We start from the raw sequence: 6,620 nt of genomic DNA on the forward strand, positions 1-6,620 counted from the left end.
CCTCCCTCCCTTCCTTCCTCCCTCCCTTCCTTCCTTCCTTCCTTCCTTCCAAAGGCAAAACTACTTTAATCATTCTAGGAGAGCATCTTGTATATAGAGCACAAGAGGACTATGAATAGGGTGATAGAGAGAACACTAGAAAGAGTTAGGAAGCCTCAGTTCAAAGTTCAGCTCCTCTTCTTGCTGGGTGCCCTTACACTGGAAGGTCATAGTCTCCCAGAATTTAAGTTGCCTCATCTGTAAAACATTATATAATATCTTCTGCCTACCTCATAGGGTTATGGTACAAAAGCATAAGAATGTATAAATAAGCAGTAAGAAAATTGCTTTATAAATGTAAGCTATTATTAGGCAGTACTAATTAGCTGGAACATCAACTCCTCCCTTAAGTATTTGATGGGGAAAGGTCATGCGGTGAGGGTGAGGTGTGCTAGGTGGACACTTCTGCTACAATCCTGGTCCCACAAGTCCTGTGACCAGCTGGTAGGAAGATGTGAATGAGAGTCATACAGGATGGATGGGTGGGACCAGTTTGCGATCTGAATCACTGGACAGGATGTGATCACAGATCCATGAGAGTATTTTCATGTAATCTCTACCAGCACACGCCCACCACCAGCATCACTAAGGGGGGAGGCGTCTAGGCAATCTACAAATCAGATTCTTTTGAATTAGAAACATCCTCCCCATGTATTTTGGCACTGCACCCAGCACTCTGCAGATAAGGATAAGACTATTATGCTCATCATTTATTTTAAATTCTAATGTCCCTCATATCTAGTCACAGATTGTGGTTTTTCCCCCCTACTCAGTATCTATCTGCAAAAGCATTTTAATAGCTATTTTTTATATTTAATTTTAAAATAATTTATGTAAATTGCTAAGTTACTCTAGGAAGACATGCTATTATTTTGGCAAGTCAATGAGGGTAAAAATGATTCCTGTAGCTGTGATTTAGGAGGGAGGATGAAGACCTCTGTTGTGTTGTCGAAGGCTCTGCTTACATGCCTCCCAAGGGTTACTTGCTGCTGCTCTTTCATCATTTCCCTTTCCCAGTTAGTTCTTATTCATGACAAGAGTCCACAGGAAGACATCTACTTCTTACACTTGAGGAGAATTTCACAGGATAGCTATTTATATGTTACCACATGGCAGTGTACAATACATTGAATGTGGTAGTGATTGGCATCCATGTGACCAAGGTATAAGGCAGCCAGGTGAAACATTCTAGCAAGGCTAATGGTTGACCTTAACTAGCACTTTAAGATTTGCAGAGGGCTTTACTTACTACAGAATAGGAATAGGTAATCAGACCTGTGATTTCATTGGCATCTGGAACTTGAGTGAAGAGACTCCCTCTACCAATTCAAGTTGGCACCTCTGAAATTCATCATGGAGAGTTTGGGTAGGTCACTGACTTGCTCCAGATCGCAGGACTCCATCTTGGTCTTCTGGCTGTCCATTGTGCCACGCTTCGTCTCTTGACATACAAAACATTCTGAATATTGTGCTAATGTGACGTTCCACTCTGAGATAAACATCCACCTAAGAACTTATTCTGTATTCTCATTTCTTCCATTGTCATTTCTATCCTGTCTTTTACCCCTAGCCCATCACACCAGCTCTGTCTTCATTGTATTCTCTTATACTTTTGACCTATAGTTAATCCATGCATTTAGCCTCTTTTGTTCTTCTCTCTGTGCTCAGCCAGTCCTTGGCCTGTATATATTTTCCTCTTTTTAAGGTTGTAGCCCCACCTGCTAAAGGGTAGGGGGTTGTTTTGTTTCTGTCTTTGCATCCACATCGTGTAACCCAGTATTTTGCTCATAGGAGGTGTTGAAGTGATTGGCCATTATACATTCTTCATCCACATGGTTTTTACACTGCTGATCACTAGAATAATCTCTTAAATCACAGTGAGTGTCGTTAAAAAGACCCTTTAAAAAAAAAAAGCTTCCCCATGCTAGAGTTAATCAGCACAGGTTATCCTGGTAACAAGGGCATCTGAAGGACTTTGCCATTTGTAGGAAGTCTTCCATTTTGCCTTTGGACAAGAGAAAATCCAGAACACTTGGGAAAACCTTTGGTGAGCAGATCTTTCTATTTTATTCCTCTATTTTATTGCAGGTAGGTAGTGGCCCTACCAGTTGCTGATGAAAGACATTTTTTTTTTCTTTTTGGAGGGCAATTGGGGCTAAGTGACTTGCCCAAAATCACACAGCTTGTAAGTGTGTCAGGTGTCTGAGGTCAGATTTGAACTCAGGTCCTCCTGACTCCAGGGCTAGTGCTCTTATCACTGTACCACCTAGCCGCCCCAGAAAGAAACTTTCGAAAAATCATTTTCCGACCAATCCTCATATTATATACTATTCAATTCACAGTTGATCTCATGAGTGATAAGAGTTTGATCTTTTGCATGGACTTTCTAGACCCCCTCTAGTTTCACTTGATTCTTTCAGTAGACAAAATTCTCACACGTGCACAGTCCATTTCTTTTTTTTTATTCCAGTTTCCATTATTTGCTATTATTTCGAGCTTTATCCATATTTTATATTTGTATACTGCCACAGAAATGATTCCAAGAAATATTTGGCAGTAGAATAACACCAGTGAGAGAGACCAAGTCATGGGGGGGGGGGGCAAGGACTGGAATAAATGTTTGACAAGCAGTAGATCTGTTTCCTGGCAGCTTATACAGCTCAAAATTGCATAATAAAAGCCTTGAGGAATTTTACCAGGTGGCTTAGAACTTTGGGCCATGAAACGGTTGCCTTGTTCTAAATACTTGTTTCACAGAGGTAAAGAAAGCTACATGCTAAATGCCTCTCCTCCAGATTCTATCATACAATTAGATGCAGTTTTAGTATATGCATTCTTTTATATACAGAAGTCTATTTCTCATTATCTCTAAGTAGCTTACTCAAAAAGACCTCATTAATAACTGGGTAGAATTCAGTTTGGCCTAGAGGAAAATAATCTGAAAGCTAAAATAGACCATGAGAAATGATCTAGTCTGCCCCCTGCCCTCAGGCATCCAGAAGAGATGATTGTCTATTGTCTTATTGAATTTTCCAGACACCTACACTTAACATCCTTAAATTCCCTGGTTCCAATAAAAATATTGTGTCTGTATATACATATATACCTACATACATAAATATACTGTATATATGTACATACATGTAAAAATCTTATGTCTGCTTATAAATCTTTCATATACATAGGACTAAAACTTTAATTTTACTCTCTTAAATCATAATTTGTCTCATGAATGTAGATTATAAAGTCCCTGGGAGCAGGGGTTGTACCTTATCTAACTATCTCCCCAGAACCTAGTAGGCTGTTGTGCCCACATTAGGTACTTAGTAAGTATTTGTCTCATTGTATTTGTCAGGACAAAACTTTGCTTGTATCAGATATCCATATCTATTTTTTATTAGAAGCTGAGGTCTTTGTGAAGAATGTGAGACCTCATTTTCCTCATCTGAAAAAAAAAAAGAAATAGTGATAACTGGATTTAGACTGTGAGACTTAGGAGGACTTTGAGAGATCATCTAGTCCATACTTTAAATTTACAGCTTCATTTAGTCATTCAAAAACCTGCTTTCCAGCCTTGTTACACATCACTCCCTTTCAAGCACACTGTTCCCCAGTCTGGCCAAATTGGCCACCTGGCTGGTCTACATACACGTTTACTGCCTGTCACCATGCCTCTGAACTGGCCATCTCCCATGCCTAGATTATCCTCAAAGGAAATGAGAGCTTAAAGGAACCCCAGCAGCTGTCTAGACCGCCCCCCCCCCCATGCACTGAAGAAATCCTTACCATAATATACCTGACCATTGCTCATACAGCCTTTGTTTGAAGATGTCTAAGGAAGGGGAAGCTGTTACCTTTCAAGACAGCAGGTAGCTCTCATTAATAGGGAATTTTTTCTTGAAATATAGCCTAAATTAGTTCTATTTTTAACATCTATATCAAGGCAGCTAAGTGGCTCAGTGGTTAGAGCACTAGATCTGGAATAAGGAAGACCTGAGTTCAAATCCAGACTCAGACACTAACTGTATGACCCTGGTCAAATCTCTTCTTTTTGCCTTCATCCACTGGAGAAGGAAATGGCAAGTCATTCTGTCTTTGCCAAGAAAACCCCACGGGCGGTCATGAAGAGCTGGACACAACTGCATAAGTAAATGATGACAACAGAATCTACCCATTATTCCTGGTTCTGCCTCAAGGATTGAGCAGATCATGTCTGATACCACCTCAGTGGGATAGTCCTTTATGTACCTGAATGCAGCTGCCATGAGCCTTTTCTTCCTCAGGCTAAACATCCTTCATACCTTTGACATATGACATATGTGCATCATATGACACAAACTCCAGGCTCTTCACCATAATTTCTGCTGTCCTCTGGACCCTTAATCTTAACCTTTTTCTTCTTCAGCAGAGGTGCTCAGAACTTAGTGCAGGACTCCAGATACAGTCTGACAAAAGCCAGACAGTGTGACTCACCCTCCTTTGGAGGAATCTTTGCCTCTAAATATAGCTCAAGGTTGTGTTTAGCTTTGATGCCCCATCATAATCATGTTGAATATTGAGCTTTCTATCTATTAAAACCTTCAGGTTGGTTTTGTTTTCAAAACAAATACTGCCTAACTGTGCCTCTTCCATATATTACTGATGAAGCTGATTTTTTTGGACCCCAGTGCAAGATTTTACATTTTTCCTATTGAATTTCATCTTAAAAGATTCAGCCCAATGCTTTAGCCTGTCAAACCCCACCCCCCCTTTTTTTATCACCTTTGTCACCATTTTGTTACTTTCTCTCCAAAGCTTTTTGTCTTTTGGAAACTTAATGAGTATGCCATCCACATCTTTCCTTAAGTCATTGATACAGATGTCAAACAGTGTAGGGTCAAGAACATCTCTGGGTTACTTCCTTGGAGACTTCCTTCCATGTTGGCATTGAGCCATTAGTAACAACTCTGAATTTGGCCATGCATCTGACTCTCACTTTATATCTAATTGCATTCTACTCCAGTCACTATCTTTCCATATTGTCCACAATGAAATTCTTTGTCAAAGCTTCCCTAAAATCTAAGTAGACTATATCCACACCATCCCCTTGTCTCCGAGTTTAGTAATCATGCCAAAAAAGGTGGTGATGCCTGTGTCAGGAGGTGTGTGACATGTTCCATCATAAGTCCTCTGGAGCCATACTCGATCATTGTGCTAATCAGGTATCCAAACTTGTTAGTCTTTACAAAGCTGTTAATGTGTAAATTGTTCTCCTGGTTCCATTCACTTCACTCCGTATCAGTTCATACAAATCTTTCTAAGTGTTTCTGAAAGCTTCCCCTTCACCATTTCTTACACCCAATAACTTTTCATCTCATTCACACGCACCATGGTTTGTCCAATCATTCTCCAATGGGTGGACACGCTACAGGAGCTGACATGGTGGCTCTTTGTTGCCTCTGCTCTCTGAGCTAGATATTCACCAGGCATCTCTTTAACTTTGGTCATTTTTAGGTGTTTTCCAGGAATCAGTTAAACTGATTTAGATCAGTTAAACTGACCTATGGTTTGCAGGCTCTCTTCTGTCCCCTTTTTTAGGGGGAAGGGAGTGGTAAAGGGAATGAACCATTTGCCTTTCTCAAGTCATATTGTACCTCTCCTGTTCTCAGCGACCTTGCAGGTATTGAAAATGGTTTGGCAGTCACATCTACCAGGTTTCTCAGTACCAAGAATGTAGTTCATCTGGGTGAAGTGACTTAAATTCATCAAGGGTAGATGTGATGTGCTCTTTCTACATCTTACCTTAAGCATCATCTCCCTCTTAGTCTTTTGTGTTCTGCCATTTGCGGTGCAAAAGTCATTCCAGTGGTTGAGAGAACAGAAGTAAAAGAATTGAGCAGCTCTGTTTTTTCTTACTTATCTTTGTCCCATCCACTTCAAACAAAGGTCCTGTCCCTTCTTTGAACTATTTTTCCTCCCGGTCTAACCTATCTCCTTCTCCTAAAAAAAAAAAAAAATGAAAAACCCTCTTTTGGCTTTAGTTTCCCTTACTAGCCTCAGCTCCTTCAGAGACCAGAACTCCAATACCATTCTATTCTCTTCTCTCCATCCTCTGTCACTTGGCTTTGCTTCCATCTCCTGTATATTTTTCTTCAAAATCTACCTCTTGGAACCCCTGATTTTCTTCAAGGCTCAGTTCAAGTATCACCTTCTACATGAAGCCTTTCCTGATTCTCTCACTCCTCCCCAGCTTTCAATATTCTCTTTCTCTCTCTATCATATATGTTTCTATCTGTTTCTACATAGAAATATATAGATGCATATACACATATCTGTAAAGTCTCTCTCATAAGTATGTGTTTGTATACATATTTGTCCATTCATCTGTCCATTTCTCTATGTATCTATCATCTGTCTAGTCTATCCAATGTCTATCTCTGTCTCCATTTATCTGTCTGTCTATCTGTCTATCTACCTATCCATCCATCCATTGATCTCTCTATCCATCTGTCTATCTGTCTGTCTCTCCATCATCTATCTATCTATATCTGTCTGTCTATCTATCTATCTATCTATCTATCTATCTATCTATCTATCTATCT

At 39.9% G+C, this 6,620-nt stretch overlaps 1 protein-coding gene across 1 annotated transcript in view; it reads left to right on the plus strand.

Annotated features, from left to right (window-relative positions):
• The window catches only part of LOC138158088 (glycosyltransferase 1 domain-containing protein 1-like), a 107,401-nt gene that overhangs the window by 99,390 nt on the left and 1,391 nt on the right, over positions 1-6,620 (plus strand). The window lies entirely within an intron of this gene.

The sequence above is a fragment of the Petaurus breviceps genome, unplaced genomic scaffold (assembly GCF_028583685.1).
Source record: "Petaurus breviceps papuanus isolate PSGF00001 unplaced genomic scaffold, PetGlider_PUasm1.0 101, whole genome shotgun sequence".
NCBI classification, from domain to species: Eukaryota; Metazoa; Chordata; class Mammalia; order Diprotodontia; family Petauridae; genus Petaurus; species Petaurus breviceps.